At 38.6% G+C, this 12,173-nt stretch overlaps 1 protein-coding gene across 5 annotated transcripts in view; it reads left to right on the top strand.

Moving 5' to 3' along the window:
* The window catches only part of LOC133515709 (serine/arginine repetitive matrix protein 1), a 33,889-nt gene that overhangs the window by 919 nt on the left and 20,797 nt on the right, over positions 1 to 12,173 (top strand). The window lies entirely within an intron of this gene.

Raw genomic sequence — 12,173 nt, 5'->3', positions numbered from 1 at the left:
ACTGTTAGGTCGATAGTGCACAGTGACCCTGCACCCAGCGCACTCATGGACATGGTATTACGCCGTACTTTCTCAGGGTGAATATCCTGCCGTTTTCCAACTTGTCAATGTATATTTTTATTGGTCGTTGGTTGAGGAGAGTCAAATAATGATTTTGACGATTCCCAACGAATATAAAAATTGAGTGTGCAGGGTTTTGAAAGGGTCGGCAGCAAATGTGAGAGTAAAGTTACATGCGTCTGACATATTATATGGATTAGACGTAGCTTATAAGCTACGGTCATCGCTTATATTACTATAAGGCGACCAGTAAGCTTTTTTGCCCCTAAAAGTGTTCCTAAAACCTGAAAATCATAATTATCAGGGGAGACCCCACAGCGACACAGAAAGTTTAGGAATGTTGTTCCTTATATAAATACCACGTGGCACCTACTAAGATACTATCTAGCTGCAACGTGCTGGCAATATGCCATCGCGTTATTGTACTCCTGGGGATCGTTAATGTCCTTAAACAAAATAAGTTCTCCGAAACTAGGCCTGTGGCCTTTTAAGTATAGCTGTTAAGCCACGGGACGTGGTGTGACGTGCCATTAGGCAATTATATAGTTACTTATTCATTACCTTGAAAGGTTTCTATGCCATCTGAGTGGTCCGACCTTTTGGAGTTGGATACTGGAATTTAATGTAGAAATATTGAAAGACCTGTCTTTTCACGATCAGTATTTACCTATATAAGTAGGCATTGAAAAATATTACCATTATGTGTTCAACATTTTGGGAGTCTACAATTTTTTCGAGATCTTATTTTATAAGTTTATCAGCGGGACTAACATACTTATTATAACATGTGTTAAATCCTAATATCTATACAAAATTACAGCATTTTAATATTTACTAATCTCTCGGTCGTGACATGGACAGACATACAGGAAAGACCGACGGACATGAAGAAAAGCAGTATTGTTACAAAAATTTACTAAGAACGAGCTTGTACCTATATTACGTACGCATTATTTATTTTGTTATTAGCGTTAACCTTGACACCCGCAAACATTGAATCAATAATCATCAAATACCAGTTAACTTCCGTACCCATGTCGGGATCCCATTACCTACCTCAAGGTTACAATAACAATCAATGATCTTCCATTATTCATGCTCCGATGACCCGACTTACTATCATAGCTATTAATGTAGTTGCATTTCTAGAAAAGCTTCGCTTTATGTTAAAACGACCGCGCCAAATACTGAGTTATGTGACAGTTATTCGCAAACTTTCCCTGACAGTACTAAGTCAGTATTTCTACGACACGAAAGTCTTCGGAATTTACGTTGAACGAAATGAGGAAGCCTTTCGCCTGCTTGCGTTCTGCACGCCATGGGTTTTCCCTTATATAGGTAGGTTGGGTTACCAGGTAGGACAAGATAGGTACAATAAAAGCACTCAACCCTTTTCCTGTCTCGAAGAACAACAGAACTATGTTTTACGAGTATCATCCAAAAAATTCGATATGAACCAATTATTATCAACGTTAGGGATTTTTATGTTTGTTCTTCTATTGATCAAAATATTAAGCCCAAGAACTGCGCCGCTCAAATTATACTCGTTGTACCTAGTCCGTTGACTATTAAGTACTTATTGTCCTATTAGGTACTTAATAAAATAGTACCACCTGATAAAAATAAAATAGTAACCTACGGTACGAGTAAGTATTTGAATGGCGAAGCGGCTAATGAAGATAATGATACGTATTTGGATTAATTAAAGGCTAGCGGTTCACACATCTTATTTAATTTAGAATCCTGAATCGTAAAGATGTAATACGTTTAGTAAGGCTAAGGTTTGCGCTGGTAGCTTTTTTGGTTTTGGACTACGTTTGTTTGTTAGTGCCTTGAATGAGTAGGCAGAGCCCGTGCGTCACTTCAGAGCTACACCTCACGTCGGCTAGCTAGCACGTATCCTTACAGTCAGGAATTATTTGTAAATATTACCTACAAAAAAACAACTTATTATTTTATGGTCGGGTTAGGTACCTAGGTAATTTAGTTTTCACCACACTAGCTGGTAAAGACAGGCTCGTCTCTTGATTGGCCAATAACCGATGAGAAAGTAGCATTTTATCCACATGTGTGGCAAAGTACTCAAATGCAAATTTTGAGTTATTGTTTCCCTCATAGACATAAATATTACTTTTTTCCTTGTGTTGGCTGGTAGAATTGATTTTAAATTATGATTTTGAATAATAAATATATAATAACATTCATTTTGCATTGATTTGGTTTCATTCTGTTTAATATTTTACAGTTAGTATTTTTCCTTGCGTAGGTGTGGTGAATTTTTTTCGTTTCACTCGGTGGCAAAATTTGTTTAACCCTCGTGTCTTGAAACCCTTGCATCGCTCAAGATTCCACTTTTCGAACCACTCAATACGCTCGTGGTTTTTCTCTTCGCAATTTTGGAATCATTCGCTTGCTCGGGTATCAATATTAGCACGAGAGTTTTAAACAACAACTTTGCCCCCTTGTAGAAATATAAAAATAAAAAACGATTAAAATCGGCCTTACTGTGCGTTAAAAATAAGTTTGGTTTCATACGTATATATGACACTACTGATAGAATATTAAAAAAAACTTTACAAGTTTCTGTCACCGCCTTTGTTGATAATTGTGTAAAAAGTTACTCACTTCACTAACCGCCTCAAAAAAGCCTAAAAAAAAGTTAAATTGCCATTTTCACGTTGTATCCGACAACAGCGATAAAGTGGGCTCATTCAATTTACTCGGCATTTCGATGACGCGGCAAACAAACTTAATTCGCGATAAATCAGAATGCCGCACAAAGTGTAATAAGCACTCGGCTTAAATGAAATTTCAGCCGCTCTATTCTCTGTTTTGCTGATATTAAATATGAAATGCGTGAGTATGTTCTGTACATTATACGGTCGTATTAGGTACAGCAGGCTGCAAAAGCGAACGAATGGAATGGAATTCATTCATAAACTGGGAATGCACTTCTGTAGCTGTGTTTAGGTACAGTATACCAGAGACGGACGGAACATACCGCAATAAGATTTCTTAATGTACCATCACGCTTTGTGATTGTTTAGCTATTTAGGGTCTAAGCTATATTTGTTGTTCAATACTAATGCTGTGGAATGTCCAATTTAGCTAGAACCCTAGATGGCTCAACAATTCATGAAGCGTGACCGTATCTACGAGATACATTATAAGCTTTTGGTAGACGAGCGGTAACGCCTGCTTTCATACCACAGGTCTTGGTTCGAAACCTAGCTCGTACCAATAAGTTTTATGGAACTTCTGTAGTAGTTGTCTTAAATGTTTTTGTTATTTCGTATGTTTCTTCATCATAAAAGTAGTTGGTAACTACGAAATATCGTACACAAATAAAGTCAAAAAAAAAAAAAAAAAAACCAGGGTTGGTTTGAAGATTCAAACCCCACGACTTCAGAGTTGCAGTTTGAAAATTTCATAATAAAACTTCTTGACTTCAACCAGTAGTAGGTATAAAGTGGTTACCGTTCCTATTCCAACCAACAAAACGGCAGCTGACGTCCACGAGGGTTCATTACACATCTTCCGTAATCATTTTCCAATTTTTTGCACGGGATATATAGTCATCGGATTTAGTGTAACGAGGGAAGTGAGGGAACGAATAGAATCTTCGCGAGTTCTGCACGTACGTAGGCTTTATTGGGTTATTGCTGTTAGGGCTCATATCTTTTTTTTAATACTACGTCAGTGGCAAACAAGCATACGGCCCGCCTGATGGTAAGCAGTCTCCGTAGCCTATGTACGCTTGCAACTCCAGAGGCTCCAGACCCTCCCTCCCATCGTTGAGCTCTCTAAAGCTTAATGGTAGTTACTAGCGCACAGAAGATTAGGTTACACTTAATTGACTGAGCGTTAGCGAAGCTGACCCGGACGTTCTTCTCTAAAAGTCGCAATTCTCAACCGATTCTCATGATGGTAAAATATAATTTTTCGTCAATTCAGTCCTTAATTTTTTTCAAACTGGCGGAGCCATACATTTATTCAGTTATAATTATAAACATAATACCATACAGTCAAGGAATTGTATTCCCACTTAGTAGGTACAGGTAGTAGCTACATTGTCACATCATTTTCAAATAAAATAAATCAGTGATAATCAATATGAAACGCGGCAGAATCGGCTCAGAAATTAAATTCCTTAACCGTTTTAAGCTTTCGTTTAGTTTCATTTCAGCTATTTTGTTGCCACAATGTTGCTTTCTCAGGATATGGTGTCCGATGTGTCGGTAACGAGGTAATATGTTATCGGGCACATTTTCGCGTCGCTTCGTTCGTGTATGCAGCATCCGGCGTGAGAGTGTATCGCTATTGAGCTGTATTGGATATTTCGTGTCGATGTTTCTGTTCTACAAATATACTCGTAGATAATCAAATGGGGATACCTATACTAAAGCGCCATAGAACTTTCGAATTCAGCATTCACTTGCAGCGGGCATAACTCTCTTAGATTTACGCAATTGGTTTCCGACGGGCAATGTACTGAAATGAGTCCGCTCGATGTTTGCAGCACCCGGCTTTCTGAAAGCGTGTCGCCGCTGAGCTGGGTTAGGTATTGGCTTTTTCTGAATAATGTTTCTGTTCTACTTGAGAGTAACGTCCACATCATGTTAGTGCGCCTTTAATGCGCCCATTGCGCCCTAAGGGTTGTTTTATAATTATTGATGTGCAAGTTGCGGAACGTTTCAAAATAATTGAAAAAAATTCCGATATTTAATTTGAGGAAAATTTCATATGAAGTTAAGGAAAGTCTCATTTTAGAAATGGAAATGGAATTTGGGTACGCTTACAAAATTATGCGAAGATTCCGAAATTTGAGTGTGGAGTAGAGAGAGCAATTTCGGAAACATATCGACGGCATATCAGTATTTATAATAAACGCTTGTAATATATTCAACAGAAGTCTCTTTAGTCTTTTTAATCAAATGAGAAGAGTCATTTTCACGCTTGTATTTACGAGTAACTACAGTTGCTGCCTGCATAAAACGACATCACGACGAATCTTTTAAACAGGAACCATTGTCATCTATTCTTTCCTTGTAACTTGCATTCTTCAAGCGTTTTGCGATGAGGTATGAGCTCAACGAGTCCGTATCGAGGTCGCGTGTTATCAGACTTATTTCCACTTCGCTTGAATTCGCTGCGTCCGTGGAACAGTAACACGAATGGGCCATACATATCAGCTTTTTTATATAAATCATTATTTCTGCCATAATTATGATACCTACTAGTTCATGAAGGATTTTATTAATACGTCCCATCTGTCACTTGCAGAACAGAAGGCGTATTCTAATTGTAATAACAGGTTATGAATATGATTTGAATTTGTGACGACCGGTCTGGCCTAGTTGGTAGTGACCCTGCCTATGAATCCGATGGTTCCGAATCCGGGTTCAAATCCTTGTAGGGGTATTTAATTGCGTGATGAGCATGAATATTTGTTCCTGAGTCATGGGAGTTTTCTATGTATTTAAGCATTTATAAATATTTACATATTATACATATCGTTGTCTAAGTTCCCACAACACAAGCCTTATTGATCTTACCGTGGGATGTAGTCAATTTATGTAATATTGTCCTATAATATTTATTTATTTGTGATGGATATGATGACCAGCCGACGCTGGTGCTCTGTTCGTACACCCTCTTTCCTCGTTTTCGCTCGCTTAGTAGACGTAACGCGTTGAGCGCGCTGGTAGCATGAGTTAAGTAAGTGCAATATATGTATAGGCTGAGTGATAGGCAACGTAAAATATAATAACGGCCCGATTCGAAGTTTAAGATACGTCAAAAATTTCCTAAAGATACGATATGGATGGTAGCTATAGCAAATGTTTGACGTATCTTAAACTTCGAATCGGGTCTTAAGACACTTTAAATGAAAGTGACATTTCTTCATCACACTGACTTAATATTATACACACACGAATCCAGATCTATTTCATAACCTATTATCAAAATCAGAAACGCCTCCACATCTCTTAGTTCACATTTACACATTGTTTTATAATGCACAACGGACTTATTTACCGTCACCCTGCTCGCTTGTGTTTGAAGCATTGTATTTATTTGAAACTGTTACAGAACAGCTGTAGTTTCTCCACTTTCCACGTAACAGTATCGAGGTCGAGTGTTATCGGATCATTTCCACCAGGTTTCATTCGTTCGTTAGCATGCCTGTCGCAGCCGAGTTGTGTCGGCTTTTTCTTGACAATCGGCTTTTGATTCATCGCTACGATCATAGGGGCTACGAGCTACGTCGTAGCCAATAATGTGGTTCTACCTTGGATTTTGAATTTTGAAAGTCGTGCGTGAGATACGCGCCTATCAACAAGACGATCGTCCAGGTCGTATCAAAACCATTACTGATTGTTAAATTAAAATACACCTCCTATTTTACTCATTGACCGATCGTCAGCGAAGGCCTACATTTCATCTTGGGCAAAAATGCTTTCGTATGTCTGGATGTTCTATAAGAATAAGAATAAGAACCCATTTATTGCCACACAATAAAAAAAAACAGATAGGTCTCAAAATACAATGATTAACTTAATAAAATTCGCAAAAAGCGCGGCAAAAGGAACGGGCTTAGCATACGCTGCGTCAGCTATTTCATTATAAATTGACTGCGCAGCGCTTTCAGTGGCCTGATGGCAAGCAGCCTCCGTAGCCTATGTACGCCTGCAACTCCAGAGAAGTTACATGCGCGTTGCCAATCCTAATCCCCCCCCCCCCTCTCGTTATTTGGCTGCGGTTTTCTGTAAGGTGGAGGTACTTCCCCAGTTGGGCTCTGCTCTAGATCTGGAATGAGTGTGTGGGGGTCTGCGACAATTTTTATTAGAAATGACTTGTATTTTACGTTGTTGGCTACCAAGCTAACTTGGGAAGACAGTGTCAGGTTAGTAACAGGTTATGAATTTGATCTGGATCAATACAAAAATAAGCCTCCGTAGAGATATAGAATAAGCTTCATATCATATCAAATACTCAGGTCTACAGTACAAAAGATACAGCCGTTTATGCCGAAAATTTCCGCAAATTTTCGACACTCGCAAGGGAATCAAAACTTACTTCTACTTCCCGTGAACTCAGAATCTTGAAATTTGGTACGAAGCATAGTCTTATAGCACAGATAAAGGAAAAAATGCGAAAACCGTAAATTTATAGTTACATCATATAATAATTTATACCAACAGGTTTATACGGGACCCTCGGTGCGCGAGTCCGACTCGCACTTGGCCGCTTTTTTCATCTAAATCCCCGAGGCGATAACTCCCCATTTTATGTAGGTAGGTGCCTATATACTCGTACATTCCGACGTAGGCTCTAATATTTGTGACATTTATGTGTAATGAAAAAGCTTAAATCTCGAGGGAGGCGGTGTTGTGCCGCGATGTTTGCCGTGCTCGTGAATATTCATGACTTCATAACTTCCCCCGGCTCACGAGCGGTATGTAAACTTTCAAACTGTTCTTATTTTGACGCTAGCCTCCGCCCGCGACTTCGTTTGTGTGGAATTCGTTAGGGACTTTCATTTCCTTGGTTGTTTTATTGTCACGGGTCCCGTCTGAGTACAATCAGCTGCAAAAATATGTATCGAGAGAATCGTCTCATAAATATGGTACTACGCTCTTATTACACTGGAATAAGATGCTATGGGACATATTTTTGAGTAAGAGCCCATATTTTTACACTTGACTCTACAGCTACACAACATTTACCTAAAGGATACATTTTTTTCAGTTTCAGGGTCCTTAGTTTCAATGATTTTGGCTGTGCATTGTCTGTCAGCGACTAAGTAATGGGTCTATTCAGCAGCAGCTCCCTTCTACCTATAGGTTTAAAAGTTATGAGCGTGATGCACTGCAGTGTCAAGTCAAGGTCACATCAAGTTGAGAATTTAAAGATCTAATTTGACTCCAGCACACGGAGCGCTGCTTACTTTTTATGTACGGATTATAATTGCGTTATTGAGCGAGCGCGCCTGACTTGAATGATGAATCTGAAAACTGTCCCAGTTTCCAGTACAGTCATCAGCAATAATCTTTCACGTCGAAGCATCATATGATATCTGACATAATCGTTAGGGCCATAATAATGTTCATATATTTTTGTGCGCCTAATTGTACAAGATATAACAAGAACAATATCTGAACATGACTTACCTAATTGTCCATGTTTAAGCTTGATGGAAAAGTACCGAGCCCTTACCTATTAGGTTTTGGGTGGAATTCTACCAGGATGAATATTGGATACAGGTCATATCAGTTGTCAAACTGCCTGCCTGCTTATTAAATAATAAATAAATAAATAAATAGATTCATTAGAGTAAAACTTATTTGTCGCAGACAGTAAGACGTATACGAATACATGTATTCTATTGATTTGTTATAGATTTGACAAAATAAAAACCACAGACTGAACAAAATAGTCGCCAGCTCATTGGCATTAGGTTTAAAACCGATTTGGTTTATAATTATCCTAATACAACATGTTCATGATACGAGTACGAGTAAATCACTGATTGACCCAATGTTTGCTCCCACGAAATACGTGTGTGAAGCTTAATTTCCTCTTGCATGAAAGGTGGTAGTACAATCTGGATGTGATATGCGTGTATCCTTGGCTGTGACATGCACGGCCTTAGGACACAAATGCAGCAATGCAGTGCCACGCGTTGACGTGTGCATCGCGTGCTTTTACAGCCTTGCCCGTTTTTATCCGCGTTAAAAGTAAACTGACACTGGCTTACAAGGCTTCGCGTCATATTAGAAAGTAATCGGAATGATGCAAATACCACAACTGTTGATTCTTCTATCGACGAGAATACAACTAATCCCCAGCTTTCGGCCTTCACAGGCATTGGCTCTTGGCTCTCACTGTTGGGCTTTCAGTCCTCTGGGTCGTTTTCAAGACATTTGACCATACAATTGTGTCTGATCTCTGTCCGGGGCTTTGGGACATGGCCACTAGGTATCGGTGGTAAAGTGGGTTGTCGACGTCACACGATATTTTAGTACCCATCCCAAACCAGAGAAGCCTATAGTTCTCAAAAGATATGTCTACATTTGCGTCTAGGTAATTAATCAACCCCTTTTCGTATAATTCGTATATTTACATGAATTCGTGGCAATTAGATCGCAGACAATTTATGAAATACCTGAAAGCACTTTGTGAAATAAATTTTATACTTAACGGCGCTATTCAAATGAAAAAACGCAATAAAAGTAAATAAAATCGATACTGTTGTAGCTTTCTGCAAGGCGGCGATAGAGTTCTACTTATCTGGCCCTGGATTGAAAGGATACTAATTAATTATGTATCTCAAAAACTTAATCTTTTTAATATATATGTTACAAAATAATTACTTTCGATCTGGTCTAATTCCAGACTTATCAACAATAAAGCCGTAACTTTACATAGCTAATACACTAAACATTTCCTATGCAAATACAAATTCACTAAAACTGATGGTGGTGGTGACGATGGTCCTTGCCACTGTAAATGTTTTATTGTCATGTGAAAGAGCAGAAAGAGCCTTGAGGCCTAGTCGCAGAATAAATTATGAACGACTGCCATCACCCTGGCTTTAATTACCATTGTTTGTGATAATTGGATGGTTGGAGGGCAATATTAAGAATGAGTATTAGGTTCGAAGCTGCAGGCCGACGCGCATCTAATATCTATTTTTAAATAACATTTCACTAAACTTCACTAGAGTGTCGTTTACTTAATGCTACTTTTTTTTAATTCCTGGAAATATTGATAAACACAGTGTTCTTTTTTTTACTGTGCATTTTCAAATCTTGTGCTGAAATATCTTCAGACCAAAACCAAGTAGCACTTGGGTATTAATTTTTTGAGCAGTTAGCTTTTTTATTTATTGAAATAATTGACCACTGGCTTTGCTTAAGGGTTGCTCAGAAAGCGGGTCGGGTGGAAACTGTAATCAAGAGAGGTGGCTTTAGCTCGAAAGCTTCCTTAAAAAACTAATGACGTAAACCGACACGGATTAAGTCGCTAAGAAACAGGAATAAGGCACAAGCATTAACGTACACCTGCGATGGCATCATGGTTCCATTTTTATCACTTGTCACTATGTCCGTCACTTTCGCGCTCACATACTTGTTAGAACGTGACAGGCATAGTGACAAACGACAAAGAGTTGACCTTCGTAGCCCTACTGGGACGTGTTTTATAAAACCAAGGCGAAAACGAAAAGCGAGTATTTCCTTCACGCCTAGATCCCATAAGGTCTCTAGCATTTGTTCGCTATGTGCATGACTGTGGCACTCCCTCAGTGGGTGTGGGACACGCTAGTCAGGTACAAATTACAATGTATGACAGTTAACAGTCTGTCAAAAAGTAATATCTTTCTATGGGAGTAAACATTTTTCACCCACCACCGCCAATAAAAACAAATCCCAAAATCCAGTTTTATGTAACTGCTATTAAATAAGATTAGTTTCCAATTCAAAAAAAATATGTTTTATTTCAATTCAATCCAGGAAATTTTATATACCTCTATGTGCGACTAAAAAAAAATTCATTCGCTAGTCGGTTCCTCCCTGCCGGTCGGGCAGCTGCTTCGATCCCTCGGGTTAATTTGCTGCCGGTAATGGGAAACGTGTTTAATGGCAGTTTACACCTTGCCCCCGTAATATCCGGGTTAGATACAGACCTAGTACCTACCTACAGGAGTTAGGTAGTAAACAGGTATATTTCAACCGATATGATAAAAAAATTTGGTCCAATTGCACTTTGTTACTACTTTATACGCGTAAATCATGTTCATATGGACCTCCGGTTGTTTAATACGTCGATTCTTAACTAAAGTACTTACGCACACATTCGTACCAAATGGTACCTATGTACTTTCCTGATTTTATTAAAATCATCTTAACTGTGATATAACGGCTTGTTAAATACTTACCTTTGTGAGTCGTGGGTATTTCTGGGGCATGTATTTACATGCCCTTACCGGGATTCGGATCCAGGACCATCGGCTTCATAGGCAGGGTCACAACCCAGTACCCACTAGGCCAGACCGGTCGTCAAACCTAAGAAATCTAAAAAATAACTTAATTAATAGCTACTTATTTTTTCCAAGGAAATGAAATTGCTATCACTTAATTCCAACCTAGTGCACTTAAAATTGAGCCGGAATTATTTCGTGTAACTCGGGGTGAAGTTAATGGGATCATGCGACGCCTCCTACCCTGAGCGACGACGCCGACTTTCCTTGCCATTTTAACGTCCACTTAATGGGCCGGGCTTTGAAGTAAGGCGCGTTAAATCATTCATGCATTATGGTATAATCCATATCCATACTATACTAATACTAATATTATAAATGCGAAAGTGTGTCTGTCTATCTCTCTGTTAACTTTTCATCTTCACGCTTAAACCGCTGAACCGATTTAGTTGAAATTTGGTATAGAGATAGTTTGCGTCCCAGAAACCATCCTGTAACTGTTTTTACGGGTAATCAATTGAATCAAAGGAGATTGAATAAAAAATAAGCTATCCAAATTACTAAATCGACGCAGACGAAGGCATGGGTAAAACCTAACATAATAAAGCCACATATTTCTTGTACCACCGACCCATCTAGGAAAATAGGAAGTCAAAATTGATACGTAGAACTTGTTAATTAATAATTATACTTTGGTTTATCCCTTAGTGAGGGTTGTTTAAAACGTCAGTAATCGTAAATTACAAATGTTAAAAGTCCTAAGGTATCACAGCACAGCCCCGCTGTGTTATGGTTAAAGTCACGGAGGCAATTCTCGAATTATGGGCACGTTGAACTCTAGTAAAATGTTTTAAGTAATTAATAGTTAGTTAATTTGGTTCCCCGAAACGAATGGTTAGCTTAGTAGTAAGCATGTAAAACAGAAATACTCAACAGGCTGATATTTGAACCAAATAAAAGGCGTGGAGGGAAATCAATATCTTTAAAAAGAGAGCTTCATTTACATTTTATTTTGAATAAACCCGATTTCGGAGACTAAATACATTACTAATAGATTGTTGTAGGACGACGGCTTTAAGGCACGAAGCACGCTTTAAGGCTTTAAGGCAGGCGACGAAGGCACTAAAAT

Source organism: Cydia pomonella, chromosome 3 (assembly GCF_033807575.1).
Source record: "Cydia pomonella isolate Wapato2018A chromosome 3, ilCydPomo1, whole genome shotgun sequence".
Taxonomy (NCBI): Eukaryota; Metazoa; Arthropoda; class Insecta; order Lepidoptera; family Tortricidae; genus Cydia; species Cydia pomonella.
Note: the sequence above shows the minus strand (reverse complement) of the source record. Positions and strands in the feature narration are given on the sequence as shown.